At 46.9% G+C, this 17,876-nt stretch overlaps 1 pseudogene; it reads left to right on the forward strand.

The window, feature by feature from the left end:
- Positions 1–464: 464 nt before the first annotated feature.
- LOC121540629 lies at positions 465–17,498 on the forward strand (annotated as a pseudogene).
- The last annotated feature ends 378 nt before the right edge of the window (positions 17,499–17,876 follow it).

Consider the following 17,876-nt stretch of genomic DNA (forward strand, 5'->3'; position numbering starts at 1 on the left):
TCTATAAGACATTGTACAGTTTTACAACAACATATTAGTTATTATGGACGCTGTCATAGCACGTAAGTTTAAGGCATTACACAATTCATTAAGAGCATTATACATATGTACTTCATAGAAACTGTTACCCTTCATATATTCTAACCACTCTATTTAATGTATTCCATATTAAGGGCCCTAACCTAGGAACACAAATCTTTGTCTCTATTAACATTGTGTACAGTTCTCTCTCTCTCTCTCTCTCTCTCTCTCTCTCTCTCTCTCTCTCTCTCTCTCTCTCTCTCTCTCTCTCTCTCTCTCTCGCTCTCTATCTCTCTCTCTCCCTCTCTCCCTCTCTCTCCCTCTAACCCCACCCCTCTGGCAGAACCAGGAAGTCCCTCCCCTCCACAAACTCTCTTCTGTGGAAACGAAACTTATCTGATTCTCTGTGTCGTCTGTCTGTGTGAGAGTGAACAACCGTCCAAATGGCTCAGCAGGGAGTTCTGCTGGACCAGGACCAGTTCTGTTGTTCTGTCTGTCTGGATCTACTGAAGGAACCAATCACCATCCCCTGTGGACACAGTTACTGTAGAAGCTGTATTGAGGGCTGCTGGGATCAGGATGTTCTGAACGGGGTCTATAGCTGTCCTCAGTGCAGACAGAATTTCACTCCAAGGCCTAATCTGAGGAAAAATAACATGTTGGCTGAAGTGGTGGAAAAACTGAAGAAGACAGGACTCCAGGCTGCTCCCCCTCCTGCTCTGTGCTATGCTGGACCTGGAGATGTGGCGTGTGATGTCTGCACTGGGACCAGAAAGCAGAAAGCCCTTATGTCCTGTCTGGTGTGTCTGGCCTCTTACTGTGAGACTCACCTCCAATCTCACTATGAATCTCCTGCTTTGAAGAAGCACAAGCTGGTCAAAGCCACCGCACAACTACAGGAGAAGATCTGCTCTCATCATGACAAACTACTGGAGGTTTTCTGTCGTACCGATCAGCAGTGTATCTGTTATCAGTGTGTGATGGATGAACATAAAGGCCATGATACAGTGTCAGCTGCAGCAGAGAGGACTGAGAAACAGGTAAGACCAGAACTACTTGTTGGTGACTGTCTGATAAACAAATAATTAAAGATACAGTAGGAACTAAGTCTGTTTGAATATGAGAGAAATCAAATGAAATTGATCCTCATCAGAACAAATATGAACACAAACCTTGAGTATATTGAGTTTGATCCAAATGTATCACCATTTTCTAAAGTCAAACACTATTATCATTCTGAATGCCCTTTTATAAGTCCAAAGTTCAGCCTTAACCCTTTGACACGTGTACGCCTACCATAAAAACTATAATCTTTCACATAGCAAGATAAACAAATATAATATTGGAAAGGGACTTCCTCAATATTATATACCTTCCTCTCTATGTGCCCTATGTCACATTACTATACTATTGATCTAGTGGACAAATAAAGCTTGATAGCTCATTGAAGAGTGATTATCCACAGAGGCAGCTGGGGATGAGTCAGCAGAAGGTCCAGCAGAGATTCCAGGAGAGAGAGAAGGAGCTGAAGGAGCTCCAACAGGCTGTGGAGTCTCTCAAGGTGAGTATTGTTGACCAGAGGAGAGGCATCATTTCACTTCTCTACTCCAGTCAGAGAGAGAGAGATGCCCCTATCCAATCCCACTGGCTCCACTGTTGGGAACAGGCTGTCTGGACCCCTTTCAGAGAATATACTGCTTAATGTAACCGGCGGGATATGAACCCGGGTCTACTGAGGAGAGAAACCAACATCTTGACTGTTTCACCAAGAGGTCATTCCCCATTAGGCTGACACTGATTTTGAAGTCGCAAGAGGGGTTACCTCATCACATAACAAGCACGGCGCTTGTAACGCCAAGGTAGTGTGTTCGAACCCCGGGACCACCCATACACAAAAAAAATTATGCACGCATGACTGTAAGTCGCTTTGGATAAAAGCGTCTGCTAAATGGCATATTATTATTATTATGAATACTCAAGTCCCCTATACATTAAAATGGAGCTCTCTCTCAATTTAATTCAAAGGGCTTTATTGGCTTGGGAAACATATATGTTTACATTGCGAAAGCAAGTGAAATAGATAATAAACAATCAGAAATAAAACATTACACTCACAAAAGTTTCAAAGTAATAGAGACATTTCAAATGTTATAATTCAAGTGCAAACAGAGTGAGCCATTCGCAAGACTGAGTTCTGGAGGTGAAATGGAAATGAATTAGCCACCACAACTCTTTCGACAAGATTAATGTTCCACTGGGTAGAGGTGAGGCCAAATGTAAGATCAGAGCCATTTTGATAGATGTGTGGCAGAAGAGATGGTACTCTGAGCACAAGGGCCGGCATTTATATGAATAGTTTACAGTTTTACAGAAAGGTCGATGGACCAAGATTAAAAAGTCAGATTAGGAAGGAAGAGGTGGTGTTTACTCGATTGCGCTTAGAAAATGGTACATTGAGCTCGTCATTACATCTGGTTGGCAAGCACGTGAATGGTTTGAGTCTGGGGGGTATGGTCGATGAAACGGTGGAGCATGTGTTGTTATATTGTTGTAAGTATGTTGAAGAGAGGGAAAGATTGAAGTGTAGGGTCATTGGGGTTGGACGGTGTTGGGGGGGTTTGGAAGGGATTTTGGGGATGGGGGAGGGTCTATTAGAAGTTAGTAGGGCTCTTCTTTATTTTCTCAGAAGTACTGAGTTAGGTAGGAGGATTTAGAAATGTTGGAAACCGTGATTGACCACACACTCCAGCACAGTAGGTGGCGGCATGCACCTTTTACGTTGGTTTGTGGATCGCCATTATATCATAGAAGAAGAAGTTGGTTGTGTGAGAGTTTTGTGGTTCGTGAGGAGGGCTACTATTCTTTTTTCTTTTGGTTGTTGCGTATTTTCTGAATTTATTTTCTGATGGTGGAGGGTTTGTTTATTGGTTTCCACTGTTTATCGTTTAGAGTTGAGGGGGGAGTAGGGGTAGTTTGTTAGGGCGGCATGATGGCCTCAACCGAGTGGAGAAGAAACGCTGTCGCTTCGGGTATGTTCCGGAGAAAGGTGTGGAGGAAGTTTTGCTCATGGTCGGCGAACAGGTTGGAGCGGAACATCTGCATCCAGAATGAACAAGGCGGTGGTCGTGTTAATGAAAAAGATTTGTCTTGTTGTGAGTGGGATTTTTGTGAGGGGTGTGTTGGTGCAGATGTCGCCTCTTTCGATAAGAGTTGTGGTGGCTAATCAGCCACCGTTTATTACTTACGAACAGACCGCAAGTAGTTGGTTCGTTTTGGTAATTTTGCAAGTGGTTTTCGTGTGCTCTCGGCTGGGTGGTAGGTGTAGTCCGTTAAACATGTTGTTGTTAGGCCTACTGCTGATAGGTAGCTCTCTCTGCTCTCTCCCTCCCCTCTGTCTGTCCTTGATTGCAGGAGTGAAGTCTGGTGTGCGGGAGTCAGGGTTCCAGCTGCAGCTCATTCACCATAATTACCTCAGCCTTTAAGACCGGTCAAACTTACCACTCATCGTCGATCATAGTCAAGACGACTATGTTAGTCTCGCTGCCGACTCAACCTGGTTATTTTTGCTCTTTGTGTTTTGGTCTGTTCTATTTACTTTTTCTCCTGTGCCACAGATATTTGGAACCTGACTCCTGCCTCCGCTTCACTCCTGCCACCACCATCCTGCTCTCCATTACCGGACCTCTCTTTTGGACTCACCACGGACACTAGGACATTACGGTACCACACCTGCCCTGATCTGGATCTGTTATCCCTCCCTACCTGGACTGCTCTTCCCATATATTTGGAAACCTGGACTTTGAACATTGTAAATAAACCTGTTAAAACTTCTCTGGCTTGGTGTACTTGTCTGCATTTGGGTTCTTATCCAGTTAAATCATAACAGTATGATCTGACCAACATGAACCCAGCAGACAGTAGCTGGGATACCACCCCAGAGTGCACTCAAATTTGGACTGCAGCCAATCAGGGCATTTTACTTGGCCAACATGATACCCTGTTTAAAAGCGATTGCTGAGGACAGTCAGGTGCTGCTTTTAATCAGGTTCAATTACTCTCCAATCAAGTATCTGCCCCCTTACTACCCCTTCAGCCCAGATCAGAGAGCCTTTTGTTCCTGCTCCAGAGCGCTATGACGGGAACATGGGAACCTGTAGCGATTTTTGACTCAATGCTCGTTAGTGTTTGAACAACAGCCCTCACCTACGCCTCAGAAAGAGCCCGTGTGCCTACCTTACTCAACTCTACTAGCGGTTCCGCTCGTGCCTGGGGATCCGCGGTCTGGGAGAGTCAGTCGGACATTTGCAACGCTTACGTTGCCTTCACCACGGAGATGAGGAAGGTTTTTGACCAGCCCGTCACGAGGCAAGGAGGCTGCGAACGGCTGTTTTCTCTTCGGCAGGGGCTCGTAGTGTGGCGGAGATGGCATGGAGTTTCGGACTTTAGCAGCAGTGAGTGGTTGGAATGACCGAGGGCATTTCAAGGAGTGTTCATCAATGCTTTGTCTGAGACCTCAAAAAGATGAATTGGTGTCATATGATGAATCGCCTACGCTGGATTAATCTTATTTCACTCACTATCAGGTTGGATAATCGGATTCGGGAGCGCCGCTGGGAGAGGAGTGTTAGTTCCAAGCAACCTGTCTGTCATCAACAAACTCCTCCCTGCATCGTCCCTACGGAGAGAGCCGTGTCTTCCCGGAGTCGATCGAGGGAGCACTGAAACCAAAGCCATGGAGGTGGGTCGGGTACGGGTTGTCCTCAGAGAAGCGTGCGCGTCGATTCAGGCTCGGGTCTGCCTGTATTGTGGAGAAGCTGGTCTTTCGTTCCTTCCTGCCCAGTTCGTCCGGGGAAAAGCACGCTCATCATTAATGGGAGAAGTTTTGGTGAGCCGAGGCAGCGATTCTTCCTCTTCTCCCCGCATTCTGCTCAGGCATCCCCTCCAGTGGCAGTCCAGAATTTCTCTGTTAGTGCGCTGATTGACTCTGTGCCGACGAAAGCTTTTTTTGGATAGAGAGTGGGTCTCAACAAATGGATTTGGAGACTGTTCCTATGGACTGTCCGCTGCAGGCTAAGGGGTCTAAATGGACAATTGTTGACCCGCATTACCCATCAGACTGTTCCTGTTTGTCTTAGAGTGTCGGGAAATCATCAGGAGAACATTCAATTCCATATTATCGACTGCCCACAGACTCCCCTGGTCCTTGGTATCCCCTGAGCTCATAAAACACAATCCACACATTGATTGGGTGACAGGTAGCATTGTTTCATGGAGCACATTTTGTCATGTGAATTGTTTGTGTTCTGCTCAGACTCCTGCCAGTACTGTGCCTCAACCTCCACTGGAGTCCATGGATCTTCTGCTGTTTCTGACTGTATCATGACCTGAGCATCCGTTTTCTGCAAACACAGAGCTACTTCTCTTCCTCCTCACCGGCCTTACGACTGCGCCATTGACCTCCAGCCAGGAGCCCCGCTCCCCAGCAGTCAGCCTGTACAATCTCTCCCGGCCGGAGACGGAGGCTATGGAGAACTACATTCGGGGACTCCTTGGCGGCAGGTATTATGCGTCTTCCTGCTCACCTGTAGGAGCGGGATTCTTTTTGTTGCTAAGAAGGATAAGACCCTCAGACCCTGTATTGATTACCGTGGACTTAACAACATCACCATTAAGAACAAGTATTCTCTGCCTTTGATTAATTCTGCTTTTCCCCTCCTTCATGGTGCTACCATCTTTACTGAAACTGGATCTACGAAATGCGTATCACCTGGTGCGCATTCGTAAGGGTGATGAATGGAAGACTGCCTTCAACACACCCTTGGGACATTTTGAGTATCTGGTTATGCCTTTTGGGTTGTCTAATGCCCCTGCTGTTTATCAGGCACTAGTCAATGATGTCCTTCGGGACATGTTGAATCGGTTTGTTTTTGTCTATCTGGATGATATCTTGATTTTTCTCAGAGTCCTCCCCAGGAACATGAACTGCATGTGCGCCAGGTGTTGCAAAAGGTTGTTGGAGAACAAACTGTTTGTGAAGATGGAGAAATGTGAATTTCTGTGTCTGAGACCTCTTTTTGGGTTACATCATAGCTCAGGGGGAGTTGCGGATGGACCCAGCTAAGATCTCTGCTGTCACGGACTGGCCAGCTCCCTCTACCCGCAAACAACTTCAACGATTCCTGGGGTTTGCGAACTTCTATAGGAGGTTCATCAAGGACTACAGCCGCATTGCGGCGCCACTCACCGCTCTCACCTCCATCTCACGACCGTTCGCTTGGAATGAAGGGGGCAATCAGGCGTCGAAGAACTGAAACATCGCCCGCCGGCTCCCATTCTGATGCAGCGGACCCCGACCGCCAGTTTGTCGTGGAGGTGGATGCATCCCGACACTGGGTAGGTGCAGTGTTGTCACAACGTTTCTCCTGAAGATAACAAACTGCATCCCTGTGCTTTTCTCTCAAGGAAACTTTCTCAGGCAGAGAGGAATTATGATGTTGGAAATCGTGAACTGCTCGCCGTTAAGCTGGCTCTCGAGGAGTGGCGACATTGGTTGGAGGGGGCGGAACAACCCTTCATCGTTTGGACGGATCATAAGAATCTGGCTTACCTCCAGTCAGCCAAGCAGCTCAACCCCCGTCAAGCCAGGTGGGCACTATTTTTTGGGAGATTCAATTTTTCTCTGTCTTACCGTCCTGGGTCATGGCGTCAAGCCTGACGCCCTGTCTCGTGTTCATTCGGCTGTTGATACTGGTAGTAACCCTGAACCCATTTTGCCTCCTACCTGCAGTATTGCAGTCATCACATGTGACATCCAGGGGATTGTTAGACAGGCTCAACATCATCAAGCTGACCCTGGGAGGGGTCCTCCCTAACCGGATGTTTGTCCCTGAGTCTGCTCGCTCCCAGGTACTTCAGTGGGCTCACTCGTCTCCCCTTACCTGTCACCCTGGAGTTTCGCGGACCCTTGACTTTGTGCGACGGAAGTTCTGGTGGGCCACGATGGAGGCGGACACTCGAGCCTTCATTGCTGCTTGTACGGTATGTGCCACGGTAAAAACTCCACCCAGGCCAGCGCTGGTCATCTCGACCTCTACCTATACCCAGCCGCCCTGGTCGATATCGCTATGGATTTTGTCACTGGACTTCCCCCTCGTCTGAGTAAGACTGTCATTCTTACGGTGATTGATCGTTTTTCTAAGTTCGCTCATTTTTGGCCCTACCTAAACTGCCCACTGCCAGAGAGACGCTGATATTTTGGTTGAACATGTTTCCGCTCTCATGGTCTACCCCGACGGATATTGTCTCTGACAGGGGTCCCCAGTTTGTCTCCCAGGTGTGGAAGCTTTCTGTAGGCTTTGGGCATTACATCCAGCCTGTCCCTCTGGATATCACCCCAGACCAACGGGCAAGCCGAGAGCGAACCAGGAGATGGGCCGCTCTTCGCTGTGTCACTGGGTCTAACCCTGGGTGTGGAGCTCCATGCTCCCCTGGGTGGAATATGCTCATAACACTCTTGACTAACGCTTCCTCTGGTTTGTCTCCTTTTCTGTGTGCTCTGAGTTATCAACCTCCCTGTTCCCTTCCCAGAGAGGAACTTGCGGTACCCTCGGTGCAGTCCCACATGCGCCGCTGCTTCAGGTCTGGAGGAAGGCCAGGGTAGCTCTGTCCCGAGCTTCGGCGTACATGCAGAGGCAAGCCAACCGTCACCGGTCCCAGGCTCCCGGTTACTCTCCTGGTCAAGAGGTATGGCTGAAGTCACGGGACCTTCCATTGAAGGTGGAGTCTAAGAAGATGGCGCCTCGTTTTATAGGACGTTCAAGATACTGTCTATTGTTAACCCCTGCGCGGTCAAGCTACAGCTTCCTGCCTCCCTACGGGTTCATTCCACCTTTCATGTTTCCAGATTAAGCCTGTGTCGGTTAGCCCTTTGTGCCCGCCCTCTCGTCCCCCCTCCTCCGCCCAGGATCGTAGGTGGGGGTCCGGTCTACACTGTCCGGCGACTTCTGGATGTTCGCCGCCGAGGTCGTGGTTTCCAGTACCTGGTGGATTGGGAGGTTATGGTCCGAGGAACGTTCCTGGGTGCCCAGGAGCTTCATTGTGGATCCTGCTCTGGTCCGAGAGTTTCAGGAGGTTACATCCCGATAGCCCCGTCGGCCGCCAGGTGGCGTCCGTAGAGAAGTGCTGTTAGGGCCTACTGCTGATAGGTAGCTCTCTCTGCTCTCTCCCTCCCCTCTGTCTGTCCTTGATTGCAGGAGTGAAGTCTGGTGTAGCGAGGGAGTCAGGGTTCCAGCTGCAGCTCATTCTACCATAATTACCTCAGCCTTTAAGACCCGAGTCAAACTTACCACTCATCGTCAGATCATAGTCGAAAGACGACCATGTTAGTCTCGCTGCCGACTCAACCTGGTTATTTTTGCTCTTTGTGTTTTTGGTCTGTTCTATTTACTTTTTTCTCCTGTGCCACAGATATTGGAACCTGACTCCTGCCTCCGCTTCACTCCTGCCACCACCATCCTGCTCTCCATTACGGGACCTCTCTTTTGGACTCACCACGGACACTAGGACATTACGGTACCACACCTGCCCTGATCTGGATCTGTTACCCTCCCTGTACCTGGACTTGCTCTTCCCATATTTTTGGAAACCTGGACTTTGAACATTGTAAATAAACCTGTTAAAACTTCTCTGGCTTGGTGTACTTGTCTGCATTTGGATTCTTATCCAGTTAAATCATAACAGTTGTCTCTTTTCGTAGACCAATGTTTGTTTCTTAACAATCTTCAAGGTTACGCAGGGGAAGGGTGGAACGCAGGGTTTGCTAGCACCGATAGTTTTGGGTGTTTCTAGTGTGGGGATGTAGGGCATAATGCTAGTGCAGACAAGCGCGACCAGCCGGCAGCGGGGGCTAGGACTAGGCTGGACACAATACATTTTGAACGCCTTTTTCTGATAAAACTACTTCATTGCATCCGCCATGGAGCCCAGTTTCATAATATTACCATATGTCCCAGATGCTTGCCGTAGTTTATAAATAATAGGTTATGTTTCACCCTGCCAGCTCCTATTAGTTGTTTTGAGCTCTGTGGCACCAACTCGCCTAATGAAAGTTCTATTCCCAGCCCATTGTTCTGCGTCACAATGCCAGCTTCACTATTGTTGGTAATGAGACCAGCCCGATAACATTGTAGCTTTACCTCAGGTAACTTATTATTAACAAGGTTATGACTACTTGGTGAGCAAACTCACTGTTCACCTGGGTACACGTTGTGGTGACCCACAGTGCTACATATGGTTGGCGCATAGCAATCAAACATTAAACATTTTCTGGTCACAGTTAATCATATTTTCTTTCAGAAAAAGGTGTATAACCTAAACAAAACGCATATCCGTCCTCTTTTTCAAGATGTGGTCGATTTAAACAGCCAGAATTTTTTTTTTCAATTAAGAAATAACCTTTTAATTTAATTTTTATTGTTTCTATATTACTGCTGGGTAATTTGATATGTGTCATTTACATTACATTTACGTCATTCTTATCCAGAGCGACTTACAAATTTGTGCATTCACCTTATAGCCAGTGGGATAGCAACTTTACAATTATTATTATTATTATTATTATTATTATTATTATTATTATTATTTTTATTTTTTTGGGGGGGTGGGGGGGGGGGTAGAAGGATTACTTTATCCTATCCCAGGTGTTCCTTAAAGAGGTGGAGTTTCAAATGTCTCCGGAAGGTGGTGAGTGACTCCGCTGTCCTGGCGTCGTGAGGGAGCTTGTTCCACCATTGGGGTGCCAGAGCAGCGAACAGTTTTGACTGGGCTGAGCGGGAACTGTGCTTCAGCAGAGGTAGGGGAGCCAGCAGGCCAGAGGTGGATGAACGCAATGCCCTCGTTTGGGTGTAGGGACTGATCAGAGCCTGAAGGTACGGAGGTGCCGTTCCCCTGTCGAAATCTGTAAGTTCGTTGGCATTGAATTGAGCTAATGCTGCGCAGGTTCACTGAGTTGTAAACTAAATGGATAGGTGTAGCTCATTGATTTATAGATCTGACACAATTGCTACCTCAGATAATGAATCTAGCAAGTGTCGTGAATGAGGTATGTAGTACCCACAGAAGGCCACAGGGAGGAGCAAGAGAGCTATAAACATATTCATTTTTTTGTTGCTTTAAATACCCTAAATCAAATCAAATCAAATCAAATTTTATTGGTCACATGCGCCGAATACAACAGGTGCAGACCTTACAGTGAAATGCTTACTTACAGCCCTTAACCAACAGTGCATCTATTTTTAACAAAAAAAGTAAAAATAAAACAACAACAAAAAAGTGTTGAGAAAAAAAGAGAATAAATAAAATAAAATAAGAGTAGGGAGGCTATATATACAGGGGGGTACCGGTGCAGAGTCAATGTGCGGGGGCACCGGCTAGTTGAGGTGGTTGAAGTATTATGTACATGTGGGTAGAGTTAAAGTGACTATGCATACATAATTAACAGAGTAGCAGCAGCGTAAAAAGGATGGGGTGGGGGGCAGTGCAAATAGTCCGGGTAGCCATGATTAGCTGTTCAGAGTCTTATGGCTTGGGGGGTAGAAGCTGTTGAGAAGTATTTTTGGACCTAGACTTGGCACTCCGGTACCGCTTTGCCGTGCGGTAGCAGAGAGAACAGTCTATGACTAGGGTGGCTGGAGTCTTTGACAATTTTGAGGGCCTTCTCTGACACCGCCTGGTATAGAGGTCCTGGATGGCAAGAAGCTTGGCCCCAGTGATGTACTGGGCGTACGCACTACCCTCTGTAGTGCCTTATGGTCGGAGGCCAAGCAGTTGCCATACCAGGCGGTGATGCAACCAGTCAGGATGCTCTCGATGGTGCAGCTGTATAATTTTTTGAGGATCTGAGGACCCATGCCAAATCTTTTCAGTCTCCTGAGGGGGAACGTAACAATCAATCAATCAAATGTGTTTATAAAGTCCTTTTTACATCAGCAGATGTCACAAAGTGCTATACAGAAACTCTAACCCTACTTATAACCTATTTTAGCCATAACTTTAACCCCTAACCCTAATTCTAGGGTAGGGTAGCCTAGAACACGTTTAGAAACTATTTTAGTAATAATTTTATGTTAGTAAATACCATTATAGTAGTAAAAAGCATTTATTGTTATTTTTTAAATAAAACCAATGTAACCTTTATTAGTCATTTTATTATATGTATTATTGCAAGGCAGAACACTTGATAAACAACAGATGTTTTTTTTTTTTATGTGGTTTGAACTGGTTGTGACCTAGTAACCTCTGTGAAAGTCCAGCAATTGGCATGTCATAGGTGGGGCAGGTTTGAGACTGATCTCCAGAATTAACAAGAAAAATACACTTTATTTCTCAGCTGCCTCACCAATGTCTATACGTTAATTAATAACTTTTAATTGCTAAATATTTCCAATAGATGGCTGCATAAAACCACAAAGCATCAGTTATAGGCTACAAGCATAAAATAGCATGCAACCAAAGACTATCCTATGATTTTCTAAAATGGTCACTCATTACTTCACAGTTAGCTATATATCTCGTATTAGGCCTGTGTTGCTTTTGGGAGAGCAACAAAATACTAACTCTAGCAGGTATTGAACACCGGCCAAATAATCACTAGTCAGATGCGTTAACCTCAACCCTAGTAAACATGCATTATATAAAAACGTTCTTAATATCTGATATTGGGAGTAAACAGTCTCGGAATAGAAAAGACAAAACACTGCATCTTCCAGCCAATCAATTACGTCATGCAACCCTCGTGGTTAGCAAATCTACCTCAACATACCCCTCGCTTGTGCGAGAAGGCTTATTGATAATCGTTATAGTACAGAGTGCTCGCTGTCGCTGACGGCTCAAGCTTTTGTCGGGGCTTGTTGATTTGGCTACTTGTTCGAGAAGGCAGAGTGGCTCGATGCTGGTTGATGAATTTGACAATGATTGTACTAGAAAAATACGTTTTTGTCAAGCAGAGGTGACTGAATTAATGTTCAGGCTTATTGATAATCGTTATAGTAATGAAGTATAATTTAAAAACATGACCATAAAAACAGGTAATAATAAACATGAATCATAATTATATTACTTCCCAGTAATGTGTTTTCAGTCCTTCCTCTTGCGTTAGCAGTGTGGAAAGGACAGTAAAAGCTCAGGCAGGAGTTTTCCTGTGAGGTGGAGTGTGGTGTATCCAGGGAGAGAACTAAACTAATCTTCTGAAATGTCATTCATGTTCTTATGCTGCCATCTATTGGAATTATTTAGCAACTGCAGTAGTAATAAAGTGTATATCCTTACTAAGTGTATATCCTTACTAAAGTAGTAATTACTTAGAGTTGCAGAATATATGGAGGGGGTACCAGGAAGGAGGAGAGTAGAGCAGGGTCAAGTGGTCATGCGCAGGCCGTGGAGAAAGCGGTGGTGGGGAGGGTTGCAGCTGGGCTACATGAGCTGAGGCAGGTTTCTGTAGTAACAGAGTCTCCGGTGGGCAAAGGCTTGGTGGGCTCATCCCAGGAAATATTTCCTGTCATTGGGAAGAGGCACTGATCATGGGGAAGTGCAGGGGCAGAGACTGGGGGAGGAGGAGGACGGTACCGTGCCAATGGAGGAGGAGGAAGAGGGGGGAGGTGAGTCTGCGGGAGCGGAGGACAAGATGGTCTCGTTTTCAGACGGCTCATTGGATCCAGAGCTGACAGCCAGTCAGGCTGAGGGCCCAGTATATACGGTGAGAGAACTTTCTAGGTTCCTGATGGAGACTAAAGGGGGAAAAGTGAGAGAACTTTCAAGGTTCTGCTGGAGTCTTATTTTATTGATCCTGGAAGGTTTGTAAGGTCAGTACAACACGTGATGAAGAATGAGGGGTTTAGTGTCCTCTCACCCAGAAGCAGTATAGGCTGAGAAAATGGGTCATGGGTTCTTAAAGGCATGTCTTCAGAATCTGCTTAAATGGATGGTTTTTTTCTGGCATGGCGGCTTTATGGGCTTCTCTACTGGTTTCTGATTGTGGTGATTTTCGGCAGAGACTGGGGGAATATGTCAACCAAAAACATTTAAACGTGATTTTTTTGCAAGAGATACACAGTGATGTGATTATTGAAGTGTATTGGGGGTCTGGTGGAAAGGGGGCGCAGGTGCTGAGCCATGGCAGAAATCTTAGTGCAGGGGTAGCAAAAGAGGTGTGTAAGGGTAGGTTGTTTGTGGTTAGAGCCAAAATCAATGACCTTGTCTTTGCTTTCCAAAATGTGTCTGCACCTAGTACAGGGCTCAGTTCTCTATTTCAACAGGGCCCAGGCAGGTGTCCTATTGGAAATTCCATGTAAAGCTCTTACAAGATGTCACTTTTTGCTCAAACTTCCAAGGCTTTTGGGAGAGGTGGGGACAGCAGAAGGGGGAGTAACTTCTGTTGTGGGGGAGAGGAGGGAGCCTGATGGGTGGGTAACTTCTGTTGTGGGGAGATGAGGGAGCCTGATGGGTGGGTAACTTCTGTTGTGGGGAGATGAGGGAACCTGATGGGTGGGTAACTTCTGTTGTGGGGAGATGAGGCAGCAGAGTTGTACTCTGATTTATAGAGGGCATAACTCTGTGATCCTGGGTGTTCTCAGGTTCTGCTCACAGACCTTTCCAAACTCTCTCTGTCACAGAGAATTGACATTTCCCTGGCCTTTCACAAACTCTCAGCTGCCGTCTCTGACGGTCTGCCTCTGATTTTTTTTTTAAAAGGTCTGGGAAATTATTGGACAGGATGTGTGTTGTGTGAGTGCGACGGGGTGGGGGAGCTGTCGCTAAGCTGTAGACGGGAGGCTTTGACTCTCCTGCCCAAAAAAGGGGATTTGAGCGATATAAAGAACTGGAGGCCTGTGGCATTGCTCTGTGTGGACTATAAGATGGACGGGTAACTGTGTATCAGGACACCTAATCACAGACAATCTGTTCATAATCAGGAGAAAGCCTTTGATAGGGTGGACCATGAATATCTGTTCAATGTGTAGTTAGGTTGTGGGGAGAATTTTGTGGCCTGTGTTCAAATGCTGTACGCTGGGGCTTCATGTATGGTCAAGGTGTGGGGAGGGCTCAGTAGGCCAGTCTGGGTAGGGAGGGGCATTCACCAGGGACAGTTCCATCGTTCTGACTCAAAGCGGCGCAGAGGCCACTGTACCCTACGGAGGTGGGCTGGAGGGAACCAGCATGTGCTCTGTTGAGGAGGGCTGGTGGTTTGGGGCTGGATCAGCAGCTCTTCATTAACATTTAACATTTAAGTCATTTAGCAGACGCTCTTATCCAGAGAGACTTACAAATTGGTGCATTCAACTTAGGATAGCCAGTGGGACAACTACATCTCGATCACAATAAGTACATTTCTTTAAACAAGTCAGTGCTAGCAGGTGAAATAAGTCAGGTGTTAGTTTAGACAAAAGACAGTGGTAGTAAAGGGGGGGGTAGAAGGATTACTTTATACTATTCCAGGTATTCCTTAAAGAGGTGGGGTTTCAAGTGTCTCCGGAAGGTGGTCAATGACTCCGCTGTCCTGGCGTCGTGGGGGAGCTTGTTCCACCATTGGGGTGCCAGAGCAGCGAATATCTTTGACTGGGCTGAGCGGGAACTGTGCTTCCGTAGAGGTAGGGGAGCTAGCAGGCCAGAGGTGGATGAACGTAGTGCCCTCGTTTGGGTGTAGGGTCTGATCAGAGCCTGAAGTTAAGGAGGTGCCGTTCCCCTCACAGCTCCGTTGGCAAGCACCATGGTCTTGTAGTAGATGCAAGCTTCAACTGGAAGCCTGTGGAGTGTGCGGAGGAGCGGGGTGACATGAGAGAACTTGGGAAGGTTGAACACCAGACGGGCTGCAGCGTTCTGGATAAGTTGTAGGGGTTTAATGGCACAGGCAGGGAGCCCAGCCAACAGCGAGTTGCAGTAATCCAGACGGGAGATGACAAGTGCCTGGATTAGGATCTGTACCGCTTTCTGTGTAAGGTAGGGTCGTACTCTGCGAATGTTGTAAAGCATGAACCTGCAGGATCGGGTCACCGCTTTGATGTTAGCAGAGAATGACAGGGTGTTGTCCAGGGTCACGCCAAGGTTCTTTGCACTCTGGGAAGAGGACACAATGAGTTGTCAACCGTGATGGCGAGATCATGGAGCGGGCAGTCCTTCCCCGGGAGGAAGAGCAGCTCTGTCTTGCCGAGGTTCAGCTTGAGGTGGGGATCCGACATCCACACTGATATGTCTGCCAGACATGCAGAGATGTGATTCGCCACCTGGTTATCAGAAGGGGAAAAGGAGAAAATTAATTGTGTGTCGTCTGCGTAGCAATGATAGGAGAGACCATGCGGCCGGAGAGACTCAATACAGCAGGGGTCTCTGATTTCTATCCTGCAGTACTGAGGGCTGGAACAGCCTGAGGAGGGGCCACCACCGTTTCCACCACTGCAAGTGACAGCAGAGACTGGGGACTGCCAGGAGAGTCCGGAGGACTTACTGACTTTTAACACTCTGAGCTTAGTGGGAGTGAAGGGGCATCAGTGGCAGGGGATTGTGGGGGCTGAGAGCATGGCAGGGTATAGGTGGAGGGTGCTCTATAAGCTCCCAGTGCTGGAAAGGTCAGGGGTCCTCCAGTGGAGGGTATTACATGGAGCCCTGGACACCAATAGCTGGTTGGCTCGGGTTGACCTGGGAGTTGGGGAGGGGTGTCCGTTTTCTGCAATGACAGACTGTTCATCATGTTTTTTCTGTGTTGCCAGGGTAATGCCATTACTGTTGACGCCTTAGGGTTGAGTTTGAGTTGTACAAAATGATCAACAGTGTGGAGATGTTTCAGGAGGTATGGGGGCTCAGGGGGCTGTCTGTACGGCTGGAGAGGAGGGGTTGGATGGACGGTTGGAATGTGGTGCTGGATGGTCTATTGTACTGTGGTGTTGGGTACTGGATAATGTGATTGTGTAGAGGTTGTGGTGTCACGCAATGTGCTTTTAGGAGGGGGGGTGTTAGTGTAATGAGGATGGCTCATTAAAGTAAGACAAGTCTCTCTCTCTCTCTCTTAACAGAGCTCTGCACAGGCAGCAGTGGTGGACAGTGATAAGATCTTTACTGAGCTGATCCGCTCCATTGAGAGAAGGCGCTCTGAGGTGAAGGAGCTGATCAGAGCCCAGAGAAGGCTCAATTGAGTCAAGCTGAAGGACTCCTGGAGCAACTGGAGCAGGAGATAGCTGAGCTGAGGAAGAGAAGCACTGAGCTGGAGCAGCTCTCACACACAGAGGATCACATCCATTTCCTCCAGGTAACTCAACTGCCTTGATACATGTGATATGAAATTAAAACTCTCAATCATTTGGTTCTGCTCCCTCTCACTCTCTCTCTCTCTCTCTCTCTCCAGAGTTATCAGTCTCTCTCCAGTACCAGTGTATCTTCAGACTTACCCAGCATCGTTGTCCGTCCTCTTCAGTACTTTGGAGATGTGAGTAAGACTGTGTCTGAACTGAGAGAGAAACTAGAAGACGTCCTTAAAGGAGAATGGACCAAGATCTCACTACAGGTGTGTTGAAAATAATAAGAACATCAACTTTGGACCATTGAAAGTTCCCTACTAGTCATATACATGTGGAATATGGTATGATGATAACATTCCCTCTCTCTGTGAATGTGTTTGTGTGTCTGTAGTGAATATAGTGGATGTTGTACTGCCTCCAGAGCCCAAGACCAGAGAACAGTTCTTACAATGTGAGTCTCTTTATTCTGAAGTAACTAACAGTCTCTTTTTACTGACCTCCTAACAATCCCTCTAGAAATATATAGCAATAGTAGATCTAATCAAAGACTGGGTATCTATCTGACTCCTCATATTTCTCTGATTTGATCTCTGCTGTGCTCTAATCAAAGACAGGGTAGATACAGTATCTGACTTAGCTTATTGTTCTAACTCCCCTCATTGGTCTCTGCTCTGCTCTTCTCCCAGATTCCTGTCAGCTCAAACTGGACCCAAACACAGCACACACACACCTCTCTCTGTCTGAAGGGAACAGAAAGGTGACCTATACAGGCCAAGTCCAACCATATCCTGTTCATCCAGACAGATTCACAAACTACTACCAGGTTCTGTGTAAGAGGGTCTGTCTGGACGCTGTTACTGGGAGGTGGAGTGGAGTGGTAATGTTATTACAGCAGTCTCATATAAAGACATCAGCAGAACAGGGACAGATGGTGCATTTGGACACAATGACAAGTCCTGGTGTTTACTGTACTCTAGAGGTGGCTATTTGTTCATACACAATAATGTTAAGACTAAAGTATCAGGCCCTCGGTCCTCCAGAGTAGGACTGGACCTGGATCACAAGGCAGGTACTCTGTCCTTCTACAGTGTCTCTGACACAATGACCCTCCTCCACAGAGTCCAGACCACATTCACTCAGCCCCTCTATCCTGGGTTTTGGCTCTCTGGTACTGCTGAGCTGGTTAAACTGTAGTAGGGTCCACATAGATACTAGTCATGCTGGTGTAGTCTATAGCTGAGCTGGTTAAACTGTAGTAGGGTCAACATAGATACTAGTCATGCTGGTGTAGTCTATAGCTGAGCTGGTTAAACTGTAGTAGGGTCCACATAGATACTAGTCATGCTGGTGTAGTCTATAGCTGAGCTGGTTAAACTGTAGTAGGGTCCACATAGATACTAGTCATGCTGGTGTAGTCTATAGCTCAGCTAGTTAAACTGTAGTAGGGTCCACATAGATACTAGTCATGCTGGTGTAGTCTATAGCTGAGCTGGTTAAACTGTAGTAGGGTCCACATAGATACTAGTCATGCTGGTGTAGTCTATAGCTGAGCTGGTTAAACTGTAGTAGGGT

Source organism: Coregonus clupeaformis, unplaced genomic scaffold (genome assembly GCF_020615455.1).
Source record: "Coregonus clupeaformis isolate EN_2021a unplaced genomic scaffold, ASM2061545v1 scaf0048, whole genome shotgun sequence".
In the NCBI taxonomy this organism is placed as follows: domain Eukaryota; kingdom Metazoa; phylum Chordata; class Actinopteri; order Salmoniformes; family Salmonidae; genus Coregonus; species Coregonus clupeaformis.